Genomic DNA, 18,026 nt, shown 5'->3' with positions numbered 1-18,026 from the left:
ATTTATGGTTAAGTTCAAACCACAAATGGTTTGAACTTAACAGTTCAAACCATTTATTTGAACTGTTAAGCCGACTGGTGGTGGTGGCATCCCCATGACATGCTTACTGTAAACTCAAATGGCACAAAGGAAAGGCTTAGCTGTCGTCTGCTACGATCACTAGATTCAAGATGGCAGTCTATAAATTGGACTAAGTCACTCAGTGTTTCACAGCTTAGCTCTCACAGCTCTGAGACTGTGGCGGCAGGGGTGCCTGTGCCAAATGGGTTCACCCTGCAGCTAATCCCACTATCAGGAGAATAAAGGCAGGGACCTCCAGCAGTCATACAGCGTAATGCAGCAGAACGGCTGCGAACTACCCCGAGCTCTACAGACAACACAATTGTTTTGGACTAGATTTGGGATTAAGCTTCTTTAATTTAGTATCAATTAAACCAAATTAAGAGATTGGGGATTATTTGCAGTAGGGGTTTGGGATTATCTATGGTGGTTTAGAATAAAATCTAATCTGGTCCAGTGTTTATTTCACAGCAATGTCATAATCTTCCTTTTTTCTTAACAATTAGGTGACCCATGCAAAATTGGTTAATGCGTGAAATATACAACTGTCTATTCAATTTCATAACAAGTGCACCTCTCTCTGCTTAGTGAGGTATGGATTTGGTGATCACCTGAATCCAACTGAGATGTGAAAGACTTGGGAAAGCATGAAAGCTGTCATCAGACATTATTGAACTTAGAAAGTTTTATTTGTGTTGGTCTGAAAACCCCACATCATTGTGATGTTGATAATTTATCATTTTCTGCAAATAAACAGCTATATTTTTTATTGGTAGCTTGGTCAAAATAATTAGTTTAGAGTATAAAACAAAAACTATACTTTTACTCAAACCCATACCTATCAATCTGTGACGTCAAAAAATTTTTGAACAGGTGCCTTTGGGTGTTTTTTGTATTGTAACCTGCTCCACAGCAAACTGAACATAAAACAGAATTATGATCTGTAAATAATTGTAGATCTGAAACAACGGAATGGTCTTGCGTGCTTGTTCTGTTAAAAATAAAATAACTTTGATTTTCTAAATTTTGGAGGCCCAGTGTCTTTTTTTTTTGTCTCAGCTGTGCTGGCCAGCCAAATCTGTATCATCTTTGAATGACACATAAGAGTTGCACTTTAGGCACCTCTGCTATGGTAAAATTAGAAGACAAAAAAATTTGCTGCAGTATTTAAAAGATTTTGTGGAGTGTATATGCATTGAGAAAAGAGCTGGTTAGAAGAACTTGATCAGCCTTAGCAGGTGACCAAAAACCTAAAAAAATCTAAACTTTTCTGATCACACACAAGTGTGTCCATGTTGCAGTAAAATTTGGATCCTAAGAAGAGAGACATAATTCAAAATCAGCTATTTTTAGCATCAGTAAGGTGAGTATATAAAGTCAGGAAATGTAAAGGAATGTAAAAAAAAAAAAAGAGTGTAAAGGAAAACTGCATCTTCTACAACATGTTGGAAAATATCCGTGGTTCATTCAGGCTACAAGAGAGCAAGACAGATCTGAGCTTAGAGCAGATAAAGGGATACCTGATCAGAGTGTAGGAAAGTTACTTTGTTTTATGCTTTTGATTTTTCAACCTACATGTTGGCAACTTTCTAGAAATCCAGAAAGAGTTAAAGTCTACATTATGTTTGGTTCATAACATGCATTATGAGCCAAAAACACCTGCAGTGCTACCATGCTAGTCTCTAACATTTTGTCTTGGTTTAAATATATAAGTAAAAGATTTTGGATGGACATTGCCTCTGACACTCTGGAAGTACTGCACAGGCATGAGAGAAACGATAGAGGCAGTGAGTTCCGATTTAGATCAAATCAAGCAGACTAGATCAGACCTGCAATGTCTGCAAAGCCCTTGTGAGTTAGGAGCCCCACAGCCCTTAAGAGACATGAAAAGTGTTGTCTTCTGCTGATGTTCACAACACAGCAACAACCCCAAGGCAGTTTTATTCACCAGCAGCAAATCTACTAATTTACTGCTGCACAATCAAAGAACATTGTGAAGAAGGCAAATTACTAGACCTGCAAACCAGCCTCTTCAAATGTAAGCCAAACAAACCCAACACCATTCATTTTAAAAGAATAAATCCTTGGAGTGCAGAGCAGCGTGGGGTGCCTATGTAAACACATAACAAAGCATTTGTTTTTGGAGCCAAGGGATCCATTACCTGAACACATGGCAGATCACAGTCACAAATCCGCAGGGATTGTATTACCTAAGCCATTAGTCGGCCAAAGGCATGAAGGGTGTCAGTACTACACGGCTAATCCAAGCAAACACATGCTGTACACAGTGAACCCCACACCTCCTTTCTTCCCTCCGATAAGTCTCAGTTGAGGACAGACACAACTTCAGCACACATTCCAAATTCAAGCAGTCACAGTCTTACATGTGAATCTGCTCAAGTTCACTGGGAGGAAACATCCTTTCAACAGAAAAATCAAAGTTTTCTCAAAGTAACCGATACTCACAGTTCTTGAATCATTTTACATCTTCCACCTTTGCCAGGGGCCTGAGGCAAACATGTCCATATAAGAGTAAAAAAAACAATGAGTAGTTCACTCAAGCAACTCTTTCACTCTCTGTCTGTTTGAACAAACATCTCTGACTTGTCTTTCCTCTTTCACCTCACACTGCTCCTCTCCTGCTGCATAGACACGCCTCACTCCCCACCATTCTACTCAGGCTGCTAAAGAAGCGACAGGAGAGTCACTGAAGTGACATATGTCGCCAAAGCCTCTCACTTGGCAGAGAAGCTCTCAAATCCCGCGACAATGACCGGGACTAAGGCTGCACAGCGGGGGGGATGCTTGGATGGCGTTTAAAAAACGAGTGTAAAGGAAGTACAGGCATGCCTTATGCTCTCTGTCTCATTCTTTCTCTTGATTTCCTAGATCCTTCCAATATCCCCTCCGCAAATCATGAAAGCCCATTTTAACTCAGCTTGTTCCCAGTGATTTTAATGCAATGAGTCTTACAGTCCAATTGACAAGAGGGCAAAGTCATCTGGTACTACTGAGCCCAACATCTTTTGTGCTTTAATTTCCATGCATCAGTTTAGGCGTGTTGATAGATGGAACATTGGGGAAAACTTTCAGAGAGAGACTCAATGCTATGGATACAAATCAAGTCTTTTCTTCCTCTTAATATTTTTTATAAATGTTATTTACATTTAAGTGTGGCTTTTTATCTCTAGAAAACCAATTTAGTTTTCATCAGCGTCTCTTTTCAAGCATTTCCAAACAATTTATATCTGTGGTTTTACGTAAAGTCCCCCAAGAGACATAATACCAGACAATACAATATAAAGCATTGAAATTGGACAACCAGGTAGATCAGTTATTTTTACAAGTGCAACTTGTACAAAATAATTTGTTAAATCAAATGAAGACATTACTAAAGTAGGATTTTTTTTTCCTTTTGCATTGCTTAAGTCATAAATCAATGCATTAAATTTTCTATATCCAAGTACGTTTCATTTTTATTTATGACATAGCATACAAAAAACCTTGTCTCATCTTGGTGTAAATATTTATCTTGTAGGAAAAAACTGCTGTCAAATTATATTTTCAAATTTGTGTATCAAGGCTGTAGCCCCTTGCTGGGTAATGTTAAACCAAACAAACAGGACAAACCAGTGTACAAACTGAGCATTCACCCACACACTACTAACTGTGTATTTTCTCTAATAATAATAATTTAAGCCGTAATTGCTGATAACAGCTGGGTGTTATCCACTAACAGAGCCACTTTACCTTTAAATTTTGTAATAAAAAAACAAGGTAGGGCTGTCCAGAGTAGGGCTGCACAACATTTGAATTGCTCTTCTACTTTATTAAGGCTTCCAACTGTGACATGCTGCATTTTTAGTACCATCATCCATATCAGCTGTGCACACTGAGACTCCATCAATAGACCGACTCTGTTATTGGCATGCAAAGTGTTTATTCGCAACTGGAAATAACTGCAATATTGCCTTCCAAACAATCGATTGCAACATTGGTAATGTGCACACTGCTATAGCAATGGTACAGACTTTACTTAGAGGTATACACAGTTAAAAGCTCTCCATTCTGGATCAGTCTGTCTTTTGATTGAGAGTCAACTTTTGTCAGGGCTGCTAATGTCCCCTTCACAATGAAGGCCTGATTTTCAAATCAGTGAACAAATTAAAGTGAACACTTGTTTATAGCTCATTGACAATGTCCTGGCAAAATTTCATTAGCAGCCATAAACTGCTTAATATGCTGCATCATACAAGATAAATACGATTAATGTGTGAACTTTAAGATTGGTGAGCAAATTTAGAAGGAAGGCATTTGTAACCATAAATATATAAATTCACTAATACACATTCCCATGTAAGGGCTTACATTTTTCATGGTAAAAATGCAGCATCATTTGACATGTTATAAATTTAGACCTGCAAGTCTAGATGAAAAATATTTCCGGCCTTTTCTGCAGCCCAGACTAAACTCTGTGTAACCGCTAAAGGAAAGTCTGGACATAATTACACACTTCATTTAAGACCTTTTTCACCGCATCACACAGACCTAGTTTATGTCTAATGAAGCGTGGTTTGTATAAGCTCAGGAAAAAGAACTTTAAAGCTTAGACTCAAATGTAGATGCACATTAACTAAAAGCTTTCAAGGTGGTTTTATTCTGACAAATGAAACTCGTCAGGACATAAATTCTAATTTACTATCAGTACATATGAAGTAAGACAGCGTACCTGAATCAGTACACCACAGGTTTTTTGTCCTTGAAAATATGTCTCAATTGTCTATGCTGTTCTTTGGTCTAAATGTAAATCTTTTGTAAACATCAATATGATGTTTCAGAAATTCAAAACACATCTAAGTGTCATTAAATAACACCACAGGAACTGAGGCCCTCTTAACAGCTGGCAGTACCATGGCCTTGCTTATTCAGATACAACAGACATCTTTGAGTACAACTCTTCACACAAGGCATCGAAATAAATATTGAGTGATACACCTGAGGTTCCTGCTCTACATGGAAATAAAGGACTTATCTTAATGGGCTGTTCAGCATTATTCAGCTTACTTAAAAAGAAATGAAATTAGCTGAATTATAATGCCTCAAAAATATTTAGAATGCTTTGATTTTTTTTTTTTTTTTGCATTTTCTCACTATACATCACAAACTTTTATGTATTTTGTGAAATGGAAGAAAAATGGTACATGCTTTCCAAAACCATTTTACAAACATAAATCTAAAAAGTGTGGTGTGAATTTGTAATCCTCTTTCTTCTCACTCACTGAAAATAATGCAGAACCTTCAGAAGTAACAACAACAGCACAACAACCCTGAACATGCAGCCAGAGCTATAAATCAAAGCATAGTCATAAGTGGAATGGTCTAATCAAAGTTCAGATCTAGGTGCAAATGGAAATCTGCAGCAAGACTTGAAAGTTGCTGTTTACAGACACTCTCCATCTAAGCTGAATGAACTAAAGCTGTTTCACAAAAAAAGACTGGCAAATTTAGGTCAAATGCACACAACCCTTTCTAGATCAGAATTTGTTTTTGGAACAAATCAATAACATTTCAAGACACTGAATCTGAAAATGTTAATATATGCTTCAGTACAAATGACTCAGTGAACTGGCAACATGGAAACTGTTACATAATGACACAAAACAATGTCCAAACCAGTACATAAGGGACGCTTGTAAAAGAAATGAGAGGCATATGTCTTTTGTGCAACAGAGTTGCCCCTCCTCCAAATCTTTGTCATGTGGTATTTCTGTCCCAGCTTCATAGGCCTCAAATATTTCCCACAAGACAATAGAAACAAATGACAAAAGGGTATTTTGTTTCTCTCTTCAATTAAAGCTCGCTAAGGACAAGTACAGTAGTAATGACAGAAATCGGGAGAACAAAAAAAGGAGGGAAAAGCTTAACCTAAAAGATCGACAAGTAAATTTATCTGAATATATAAAACAGAGTGAAATTTATGGCTGGGACTTTGCAGATGGAAAGCAGAAATCATTGTTCTATCAATCATGGCAGGTCATCTAATGCTGAACCAGTAAAGAAGTCCAAATCATCACTCTACCTCCACCATGTCTGACTACATATTTCGGATTTTCTTTTTCTGAACTGCAGTGTTAGTTGTACATTAGATACAACTGGAAACACAAGTTCCAGGAAGTTCCAGTTTTGTCTCATTAGTCCATATAATTTATTTTCAAACGTCTTTGGGGTCATCAAGATGTTCTGTGGGAAATCATCTTGTTTCTTTTGGCCACATTCATTTTGGCCTTAGAGCTCTCCAATGGATGCCAATTTTGTCCAAACTATTTCTTCAATTTGTTTTTCTGTTCTTTGGTTTTGATGCTTAAAATAAATAAGATTAAAATCAGTTTTTGATTATCTGATATGTGAATCTTGATCTTAGATAATCAAGATTTTAAAAAAATGATAAATTTCAATTTCTGGTCTATTGGCTGGTTTTCATATGTATGGAGCTAACTACGAGTCAGAGAGAAATCTGGATTCAAAGGAAAAATGTCCTGACAAATAAAAACGGCTACACAAGCATTAGTGACATGTCATAAGGCCTTAGCTGTTTAAGCCAGACTTCACTTTAAACAACACTCCTTCCTTAACCTCTTCCAAAACTGACAGTGCCCTAACATGCAGCTTATTTGTATTTCAGCACTCTATGTTCTTAGGAAAAACGCTAACAGTGCATGCCTGGAGTTTGCCCAAACAACTCTCTGACACATCAAACACAAGCTTAGCAAACCTGCGTTTCCAGTATAATAAAAAAGAAACAGTAGCATAGCACATCTGCAGTGTTGACAGGCACGACAGGTTTGAAGCAAATGAACATAGTTCATATTCCACAACATAAACACAGTTCAACAAAAACATCTTAAAACTTACGTCGGCATGTAAAACATGACATATACTTGTTTTTAGGGGCTCCTTGTGCTCGTTTTACTAAACGTTCATCATTTCTGAAATGCTACTCCGATTCGTCCTCCTTAACCCTGATCATTCTCCCCTGGCAATCCAATTTAACAAGCACACAGATTTTTAAATGATTACTGGTTAGTTTTATGCAGAATCACTCCTTCAATGTTTATAATGAATGGCTTTCTCAGTGTGCTTTAGGTGTGTATCGGTTTGTGTGTGTGTGTGTGTGTGTCTCATCAACGTTCACTCAGCCGGGGTTTAAATGCTTCCTGCGCTGGAACACTGTGATTAGTGGAGTGACATGTAGAGAGCTTCCTCCTGAAAAGGAGCTGGCCTTGCACGCAAATACATAACACGCTATGACAACCACAGATTCCTCAGTCAAAGGTTTGGTATTTCACTCATGCACATTTCATTTAACTACTACTCCTTCTGTCTTTTGTAAATACTAAACTCCTGTAAGGAAATGCAGAGCTTTTACAGTGAATATAAAGAAAATAGTTGTGGCAAATAATTCAAGACCTCTCATTAACATGGATTTCAAAACAACAACGTAAATCGCCATGGAAATATGTCCCTTGCAGTTCTGGAGTGACAAAGAGTGTTATTCAGGAGCTAAATCAGTTCCCTGTGGTCAACAGCACAGAAAAGATTCAAAGATAGGCTTCCTCCCATCACACGCTGGAGCTATGAGAGGATCTCGTCACTCTTTCCACAACCGACATATTTGTTCTTCACTTCTGCAAAGAAGCAAACAAGAGAAACATCGCAGTCTGGTCTGAGCTACGCTGGTAATTAGTTTATGAGATCATCTTGAAGGCCTGAAGTGGTATTTTAATAGAGTTTGTAAAATGGCCAACATATTCTATCCGTTTTATCTCAACATTGCCATTTCCATAGAAAGAGTCCCTTTTATTAGCAAAGTTTGAAAAAGCCAGAGAAGAGAGGAGATACTTTTAACGGCATACAAACCCGTCTCTTTAATAAATCCTCCATGTGCACTAGTTCAATTTGCTCTCATATAATTTGATCATTTTCCAATCCTGTGGTTTCTGCAGTGCATATTTTCTAAGAAGAAGGCATCCCCTAAGCCGCTTCCTGGATTTTGTTACATACCTTCCTTTTTTAATAGCATCGAATACAACACACACCTTTGTAGTCTAAAAAGTAATAAGAGAAAAATCCTTCACAAAGTTGAGAGCGAAGGTGATGCTTCTCCTCTGGTAAAACATATTTTTGCACATTAACTGAAACTTTAAATTGAAAAAAGAATTTATCTTCATGTTTTATCCAGTGTTTGTAAAAGTCTGTTTTCATTAGCCAGAAGTTATCACAGGGACCTACATTGTGTGTAGTATCGTTTTCTCAGTACTTGGCACCTTTAAGTCAAATTCCTTGTTTCTGGGATCAAACATGACTGGACTTGTGTGCATCAGTCTGACTTTTCTATTGATTATCTCTCACTGTCCCCATCAAATGTTCAAATGCACAGTTTCTGGATGTCTAAATTGAAATTTTTGTGTAATTTTCCCAAGACAAACATTGCGTTTACCTGCAGTCAGAACAAGCAAAGGATAAAAAGTAATCTTTCTGACTTAACTTCTGTTTGCCTGGATGAAAAGATTTTGAGAGCAGAGTTGGGTCCCATATGCATGACTTTTAAAGTTGTTGCACATAATCCAGAAATACTCCCAAGTTTACAAGCCAGTGAAAGCAATTTAGCTTTCCGTTTCTACAAAACCATTAAAGTCACTTATCAATCCAGTCTTGCTTCACTGGCATTTAACTAGTGGCATTTGATTCTCAAAGATTTCTTGAAATATAGTAACATTTTGAACGAGGTTTTAATAGAGCAAATAACAGAAGTTCAACAGTTAAAAGAAATGATTGAACTTGTAAAAGAACTCACTTTACATTATAGATTAAAGCAGAAACAATGAGACAGTGGGCAGAGTCATCACCAGGTTTGAACAATAGAAACTCACTTTCTTTTTTAAATGCTAAATTAATCCTGTAAACTGGAATTATAAGGTGATCCACAGACAGCTTTGAATTATTTTAAATTAGGTTAAAACAATGTTTTAATCTGCTGCACCAATAACCTTGTCTTTCAGTTTCTTCATCACTAAGTAGCAGTAAGATTTTTTCCAAACAGCAATCACATAAGTCTGATGAATAAAGGACTACGGACATATCCAGTCCTAAATGATCTACACAGCACAGAACGGAAACCCCAAGAGAACAAAGCATGTAGTCAGAGGAAAAAATGTGTTAACTAACAAGGCGGTGACCCCCTACTGCTAATGATTCAGGTTTCATAGAACAGCCATTAATAAATCTGAAATCTGAAGCCTGAGTCCACAGCAAACAACCAATACCTAACGTTTTGGCCAGTTTCGAATCGAGCCAAAGACAAAGTGACTCTTTTATATTACCTGAATTTTAAGCCTTTGTTCAAGTAACATCATGGTTAAGAGCTTGTGGCCCGAATGGAAACGTATTGCTTAGGTAAGTACCTAAGTAACTCCTGGAACAACAAGCATAGAGTTGAACCTTGTGAGTGCAGCAGCATCACTGCTGTCTGACACAGGCTCCTGAAAGGGGGAACCCTGTGAAAGTGTCAGTGCCTTTCTGCATTTGCATATTTGGAACACCATGAATTAACAAAATTGTTCCTGCCTGGGTGCCAAATTGAAAGGGTCCATTAAAGAGCGTTCTAGTGGCTTTACTGCATTCGGTTGGAAGTTTGGATCTTAGTGTATAAAAAAGGGATAAAATGTTATTAGATCGAATCGATCCACATGCAAATGACTCACTCGACAACTTCTAACAAGTCAAGAGGCGTGCCTCATAAAAAATAAGTTACAAGTCATAATTATGTCATGTTTTGGCACAAGTACAAAAAAGGCAGATAGGTAGCAATGTGGTTGGTCTTACATTCTAAGCCAAGTATCAGGGAAAGCCTGTTTATTGTAAACCAGAGATGCAACCTGCCCTGGAGCAATTCCCAAGCAGAGTAACTCAATTTCTCACACTAAGGTACTGCTGGAGTCAGAATAAGTAAAACAGTCGATACTAACACTGTTGTTATACTGTTCTGGGAGTTGCTTTTAGGTTTTCTTTCCATTTCTAAAGATTTTTACCTCTTATACAACAGTGAAAGGGAATAACAACTGAGGCATTGTCAAAAAAACTGAGACAGGATTATCATCTTCTTCAGAGCGCTGACAAAATATGCATTGAAACAAATGCACACAATTGGCTTGTTTATGCCAATTTAAATTTAAGACAGAATAGTGAATTTGATAGGATAAAATATTTTGCTTGAGAGATCGTGTTCATTAAGTTACACATTTTCTAGATCCAAAGGCTGTTGCACTATTCAAATCAGTCAACATAACTTCAATATCTGAATTATGCTTTTTTACTCTTTTTAAAATAGTTTAGTAGATTAATGTTGTCAGGTCAAAATACTCTGGTCTATTTTTTTTCCCAGTCCAACCCTGGTATGCGGTAGAATTTGATCATTTGACTGAAAATAAAATAAAATGAAAAACATTTCTCAAACTAACTTTATTTCTAGCACCTGGGCAAATCAGAAAGTACAAACATCTGTCTCCAGCCTGTCTCCCACGCTCACGGCACCAACACAAAAACAACATGAAATCTGAACAGTCTAACAAAACAAAACTTAGACATGAAAAACAGCAGCATGCATGGACGACAGCATGGAATTACACAATCCAAACCTTCGGTAAGGTCTAGGTTGGTCTCCATGTGCTCTCTGTCAAGTTTGCTGTATACCACACATGTTAAACTCAAGACCCGTGGGGCAAATCCAGCATGCCATGTACAGAAGGATAACTTTCAAGAGACCAGTATTGTGGATAAATATTATTTTATCAATCAAATCAAAACAATTTTTATCTGGATAGTGGCAAATACCATAAATATGAAAAGTTGTTCAATAGTTTTTAATTTCAAGAAATACAGATTGAATGTAGAGACAGCTATTTACTAATATTTTAATGGTTTGTTGATGAGTAGTTTCATGACTGTCTTTACTTTGCATTCAGTCCTGACCAGACCAAAAAATGCAATTGTATTAGCATTTTTGTGAATATTTGAGTTGGTGGACTCCAACCAGCTGATTAAAAAAAGATGATGACAACTTTAAAAATGCTACATCTGTATATAAATCAGACTTTCATATTATGATATTCCCACTGGTCATAACCCCCTGATGGCACAGGCACAAAGGCTTTTTGTCTTTGAACCTGTCAAGATTAAGTTCTACAAGAAAAGCCTCACAATGTTTCAACTCTCCTGACGTTGAATGCAATCTTCCCAGTGTTACTACGAAGATCAGGAGGTTACACTGAAGATGTTTTCTACATGGCTCAGTGGAGGATGTGCCATCATGCTTGTGAGAGACTGTGTGCATCCAACATGTGCTAACTGCAGATTGCTCATAAACCGAATCTTCCTCGGTCAGTAACGTAGTCCTACATGAGGGCACAGACCTTCAGCAGTGCTGTTCGGACCTTGTTGTTTCTACAGAACAATGAAGTTTCACAGGAGGAGCCAAATCAGAGTTGAATATGTAAAAAAATGTTGTAGAGGGCATTTCTCTTGACTGAGGGCCCTCGTCTGTGCTGCGATAACTGGATCTTTCAACAGGACACCACAAAAGTTCACAACAAGGATCTGATAAAGACTTCTTCCAGGTCAATGATGCCCTTCAAATTTTGATCTAGATAATAAAATTGCTCGGGGATGGGGGATTTATGAAAATGGGGATCAGTTCCAAAACATTTATGGCCTTTGGAAAACCATCTTCATCACAATGAATTTCTACCAGCCTATTAGAAACACTCACATCACGCACAAGTAACCTAAATTTGGAAGTGATTAATCTCAAACTATAGGGCAACTCACTATTCCCTTCTAAATGTGTTTACCAGCTGATGAATGTCCTGTTGAATTTGAAATGTAATTTTCAATAAATTACCCTATTTGTCTTCCTCTGGCTTGTTTTGCCTCTTTTTGTGTGCTAAGGATTAATTTACAACCTGATTGTGATTGTGTAGCCTGAAATGCAAATATATAAGCCTTTTTCCACACTTCTTAGATGTGCAATCAGGAGAGGACTTAAAGGTAGTTATTCAGTTTTTTAAAATACCATTTTAATCTTTGTTCCGGTGTTTCAAAGCATTTCGTATTGAAACAAAACCAAGTACAATTAATACAAGAATCAACAAAGGAATTTCAGATTGAGGTAATTCTGATGACATTCCACGAAGCAATTCATGGATCAATATTCTCCTAAATAAAAGCCTGTTGTTAACAGCACTGCTGGAAATCAAGTTCAGAAGAAATTCAAGCCCCAAAATGTTTTTATATTTATTGATTGCTGTTGCACCACTTTCAACTAAGCCAATAACTGTGCCCCATTTCACATGTTCTTTCTGATAAGTCCAATGAAACAAAAACATCCACAAGAGAGTAATTTCAAAGTATAGCCAGTGGCGTCAGCTTGTGATCGACACTTCAGCTAAAACGATCCGAGCTTTTATGTCCACGGGCTAAAAAATCCGATGAAACTCGGTGTTGCAAGAAAGTTCATTCTGTCATGTATACTCTGAATTAGCCGTTAACCGGGAAAAAAAAGATTAAATGCTCAAAAGATAAAACAGATTGGCCTGGACTATTCTGCTCTGCAGGCTTTATGTGCTCAAGACATAAAGTCTCTACATTTAGAGACGCACAGAACTTTCTTTCAGGGATAAAACAAAATCCACAGACACCGTCTACAGTTCAATTACTTGTTAACATAAATAATGACTCTGCCGATCACATGGCAGCAACTCATTGAAATTAGCTATTTACACATGGTGAAGATGACTTACTGAAGTCCATAAGCAATTAAAGGGGGAAGAAAAGAAAAGTATCTTGTAACGGGAATGATTGCTGGTGCCAGATGAGCCTGTTGAGAGTATTTTAGAAACTTCCATTGACTTGTTGGCGTCAGAGGTCAGAGGGTAATGGCCAGATTAATCTGACGTGACAAAAAGGCATCAGTGGCTAAAATAAACAGTTGTTGAAACAAAGTTCTGCGGAACGTCACCGCTAAACACAAAACATGGGCTACACAACCACAACAGCAGCACAACAGGTCAGGTGCAACTCGTGTCAGCTAATAATAGCTCCAATTCACAAAGGCTTAACAAGTTAGCCTACAACAAACAGGAAAAGCATTTCCTGGTCTGACAAGTCGATTTCTGCAGCAACATTCAGATGGTATGGTCAGAATTTGGCATAAACAACATCAGAGGATGGACCCATCTTGTCTTGAACCAGCAGTTCAGGCTGCTGCTGATGTGGATAATGAAGTCTGAACACTTTGGGTCCCTCAGTAATAAAGGATTGTTGTTGTAATAACTAATGTTGTCGACCATGTCCATCTCATTATGCTCAAAGTGCACCCATCTTTTAATGGTAGCTTCTAATACAGCAATGCACCATGTCAAAACCTCAAATTATGAACATGATATTGAGTTCAGTCATAAGATCTCATTCCAGTAGAGTACCTTTCAGATGGGGTGGAACCGGAGAATCACAATGTGAATGAGCAGCTGACATACCAAAAGGTGTGTCTGGGAAGCATAGAAATATGAGTTCAATATTGATTTTTAGATCAATATTGGAGCTTGCCTTCACTGAGATTTTTAAACTCATAAGCCACTCTTCAGCGCCATTGCTCTCAAAGTTTACAGAAATCTTGGTGAAACTGTTCTGGTAAAAACTTATTTATATTTTATAGTTTGCAACTGTATTCATCTACATATCTACCTGTTCATATGACAACAATTTAAAATCAAGTAATCAGATAATTTGTTTTTCTTTACTTATGACTTTTATAGATAATGAGGAAGTCTGGTTCTATTAAGGAAATGTTTTGTTTACTATTCATGTAGATCCAGGCAAAAAGCGAGATTCACAGCTGTGTTGAGTTAGACTAGGGATGCCACTAAAAAGTATTTTAAGTTGTCAAATTATTGAGTTATATCTTTAAAACAATACAAATCTGATGCTCTCAGAATAATTTTGCATGATTATTACATGATTAAGGAAAATGTCTTAATATGCAGCAGGCAGCAAAGGAAAGATATTTAACTTTTTTTCTTATCTGGATTAGCTAAACAACAAGCCAAGGAACAAGTCACCCAGATCATGTTTATCTCAAATAGTTATCGACTTTCTTTATATTCATTTAAATCAGATTTTGAAAAAGATGCAATCTGATTTTTTCTTTCCAGATGCAGTGCATGTCCTGCTGCATATCAATAATTTCTCAGAGGGCAACATTGCTACCGTCCTGTGGCAAACAAGGGCAGAGCGACTGATACAAAGAATAAAGGGGGAGAAAACTAAAAAGAGTCAAAAAGCAGGGGAGCAGAGTTTGAATGGGTGGGGTGATATCTGTGGTGCAGGAGAGAGAAATCCATGGGAATGCAACTCATTAGCACATGAATCAAATTCCAGTAGACCTGATTTTAGAACACGTAGTCCAGAATACCAGCAGTAGGTGAGCAAAATTATGAGTGCTGGTGTCAACCCTAATCCCCTGAACAGTGTGCCAAAATTGTAATGCCCACAACTTTGTGAGGAGAAACATTATAATCATAAACAACAACACCATCTGGATATACTGTATAACATTTTCATGTTAGACAAGATTTGTAGGACTCATGTCACACAGTCAAAGCACTCATGATTATCTTCAGATCCTTCAACGATTTTTTTCTTGTATAGAATTTATATCCTGTAAAAGAGACAAATATTGATTTTGTCTGTTGAACCATTTCTGTTTTCATTGCCATATCTTTCCCAGCTATCCTACACCCCATATCCATCATATGTGTGTGTGTGTGTGTGTATATATATATATATATATATATATATATATATATATCCTGCTGTTTCATAGAAATTATTATATCACATGATCTAAGAACATCCCCCGGGACTTTTAAAGAGAACTAATCCATAGTCTCATAGGTCCTCCACTATGTTCATCAGTAGCTAATTAGTTCTTTCCTATATGTATTCTTTTTGTTCACACAAAACCCACCCATACTCAACAGCAGTCTTTCATTCTTCCTCATATTCGCTGTGCCCCCTTCATGGTTAGTAACTGCATTTGGGACTTTTGAAGCTTCCTTCCGTCAAGAGATTTCGCCAAGCTCTCTTTGCCATTCCTGTCAGGTCAGGTGGGCCGATGGTTTGCATCTTTGAAATATTCATTTTGGATGGCTTTAACAGTGCTTGAGAATTGGGATAATGTTTTCAAATCAAACTTTGCTTTAACTTCTCCACGTTTGTCCCTGGCCATTTTAGTCTGGGTTCTGCTCTTCATAAACTTTGTTCAGTAATGTTTTCTAGCAAACCTCAGTGGCCTTCACATGGAAGCTGAATACAAATGCAGTCAACAGCTTTCAATTTTTAATCTGAAAACCATGTATTATTTTCCTTCTATTTCACAATTTTGCATTACATAAAGTCCAAATAGGTATTTTTAAATTCACCAAGAGTAAATAACTTCTACAGGGATGAATACTTTTGCATGGTGCTGTATTTTGGAGATTAATCATGTCAGGAGGGAAACTCTGACGAGACAAAGGAGCCAGTTTTATGCCTTTATCAGTTGTGGGAACAGCAAGTGCCGTTATAATCCCAACAAGAAGGAACATGTAGGAACAAGACTGTGCATCATAGCAATGTCCTTATCTTCTCTTCAACAGAGAAACCTATCATAAGCTTTCATCGAACATCTGGAACTGCTATGTTCTGTTTTCATTGTTTGACACAGCAAAGTAAATGTTCACTGAGTCATTGACGAATTAACAGGAGGTGCCCACATATAGAGAGGATGTTTACTTCCAAATCTAGTAGAAGGGACATGCTGTCACAGTAAACAGGTTGATAGATCACAGATGTCACAACTTATTTCTGTATCTCTGACTCAATACGAGTGTTTGTCCCGAGTCCTAACAGTGAGGGCACTGTTCAAAAGCAAGAGTCGAGATGAATGTTGGGGGAAGAGCATTTTCAGCGGCAACAAACTATGATCCTCACTCTCCAGGAGGAATGCAGTCTACTGACCGTCAAACCTGCTCAAACGTTCCAGAAAATTAAGCACATGTGGGGAGTAAAGAGGAGTTTGGGCCAGCATAGGTGACCGCAGTTAAACTGCATCACCCAACTCAGACAGGATTCCATTATTTGTGCCTCCTGCGTGAGGCGCTGATTCCTCAAAACATTTGTCGCCCAGAGTGGTCACGACCTTTGCTCTTCGTAGTTAGGAAGAACTGGGTCTGAAAGAACAAAAAGTCAGGCTCCATGGTAACCAGAATCCTGGTATCTAACCTGGCAGAGTTAACTGGAAAGTTTTTCTCAGAGCAGAAGCCTTCATCCCCTCAACAGGGTGAAACACTGAAGCTAGCAAATATACCAACAAGTGTTTTAAAAGGCAGCCGAGATTGGAGGCAATCAGTTTTTTGATTAAAATAGAGTGGTGCCTCTATTTTAAAACACGGTGTTGAGGACTTGCGAGTTCCTGTGTGTCAGTGACTGCAGTAAATATTTCCCAGGCATTCCAAATGTGGACTGACTGTCCTTAGAGTGCAGCAATAAATTCTCCAGACAAATACACACATCCGAGCTTTAGTTTCTCTTTCATGGTCATCTTCTCGTGGCATCTTCTGCGTAAGATGCTGGATGTCTTTTTAAGGCCAGAATCCAAACTGGGAGTTGCCTGATAAGAACTGTTTTACATTTCAATCAACGTCACACATAAACAAATGAGAGAAGTGCCAGAAAGATTGGTTTCAGGTTTTCTTTGAGGTCTGAGCTGCCAATTTTATATTTTTTTTTCCCTGAACAATGCTTTATAAAGACAACTACTTAAATAACTAAACGGAATATGATTAAAGGCCAACATACTACATAAGATCAGAAAATTGTATTCCCTCTTCCAGAAATTTTGACAATCTTTGCTGCAACACTGATTTTGATATCTACAGGTCACTTTGATTTGCTTTGAGAACTTATTTAAAAGGACCTCTGCAGTACATTTAGATGATTCAACATGACTGTAACACAATGTAACACATCGGTGCATATCAGGACAGAAACTTAGCAATGAAGTAAAATGATTTGTCTTTAGACATTCAAAGCCCGATTGTGCAAAGTGGTCTGTGTTATTTGGAAGTGGAAGAAGTTTAGTACCCTCTCTTGATTACCCCCTGCCCTCTTAAATAATAATCAGATGTGTCAGTGTTTGACCAATATAATTTCATCAGAGCCTCATGGATAAGAATAAAGCTGCATATGGAATCTAACATATAAAGATTAAACAAAATTAACCTACTCCGTCCTCATGGACCCATTTGGTGCTGAAAGTTAAGGTGTTATTACAGGCAGAATTCAGTTGTAATGTTTCTGACAGTGGTAGCATTCATTCTCAAGGCCAGATTGCAGAGTACAAAGAGTGTTTAACTAATTCATGCATGTAATACTGTCAGATTATCATGCTAAATAGCATTTAAATGGCTAATCCACATGAAGGCTTTCTCTCCGACCACTGATATGCAAAATATGCGATTATTGTGCATCTCAGAGAAAACCAAACACTTACTCCTTCTTCTCTGCAGGGAGCAAGAGATAATTTGGAGCCCTCGCCATCCACTTAAAAGCTCCCCTGCATTCAGCTTAACAAGCACATCATTTGCTGTGATTTGTCAGTGATTTTACATTTAAAACACAGCGTATAATTCAAAATTTGCTAGGATTTAAACCTTTACATGAGATTAATTTAAGAATCTCAGCGATGCAGTGATGAGCAATGTTCACACGAGGCAGCTGACTGTTTTCTCTGATTTTCTTAGCTTTTTTTTTTTTTTTTTGGGTTTTTCTTTTTTTTATTTAACTTTTTTTCCAACTGGGATTTCCTAATAAAA

The 18,026-nt window shown here is 37.6% G+C and overlaps 1 protein-coding gene across 3 annotated transcripts in view; it reads right to left on the bottom strand.

Moving 5' to 3' along the window:
* chl1a (cell adhesion molecule L1-like a) overlaps positions 1-18,026 on the bottom strand; it is a 71,240-nt gene that overhangs the window by 42,737 nt on the left and 10,477 nt on the right. The gene's annotated exons all lie outside the window — the stretch shown is intronic.

The sequence above is a fragment of the Poecilia latipinna genome, unplaced genomic scaffold, assembly GCF_001443285.1.
Source record: "Poecilia latipinna isolate Pla-1442-1.1 unplaced genomic scaffold, P_latipinna-1.0 Scaffold131, whole genome shotgun sequence".
NCBI classification, from domain to species: Eukaryota; Metazoa; Chordata; class Actinopteri; order Cyprinodontiformes; family Poeciliidae; genus Poecilia; species Poecilia latipinna.
The sequence above is the reverse complement of the archived record's forward strand: the minus strand, read 5'-3'. Positions and strand labels throughout refer to the sequence as shown.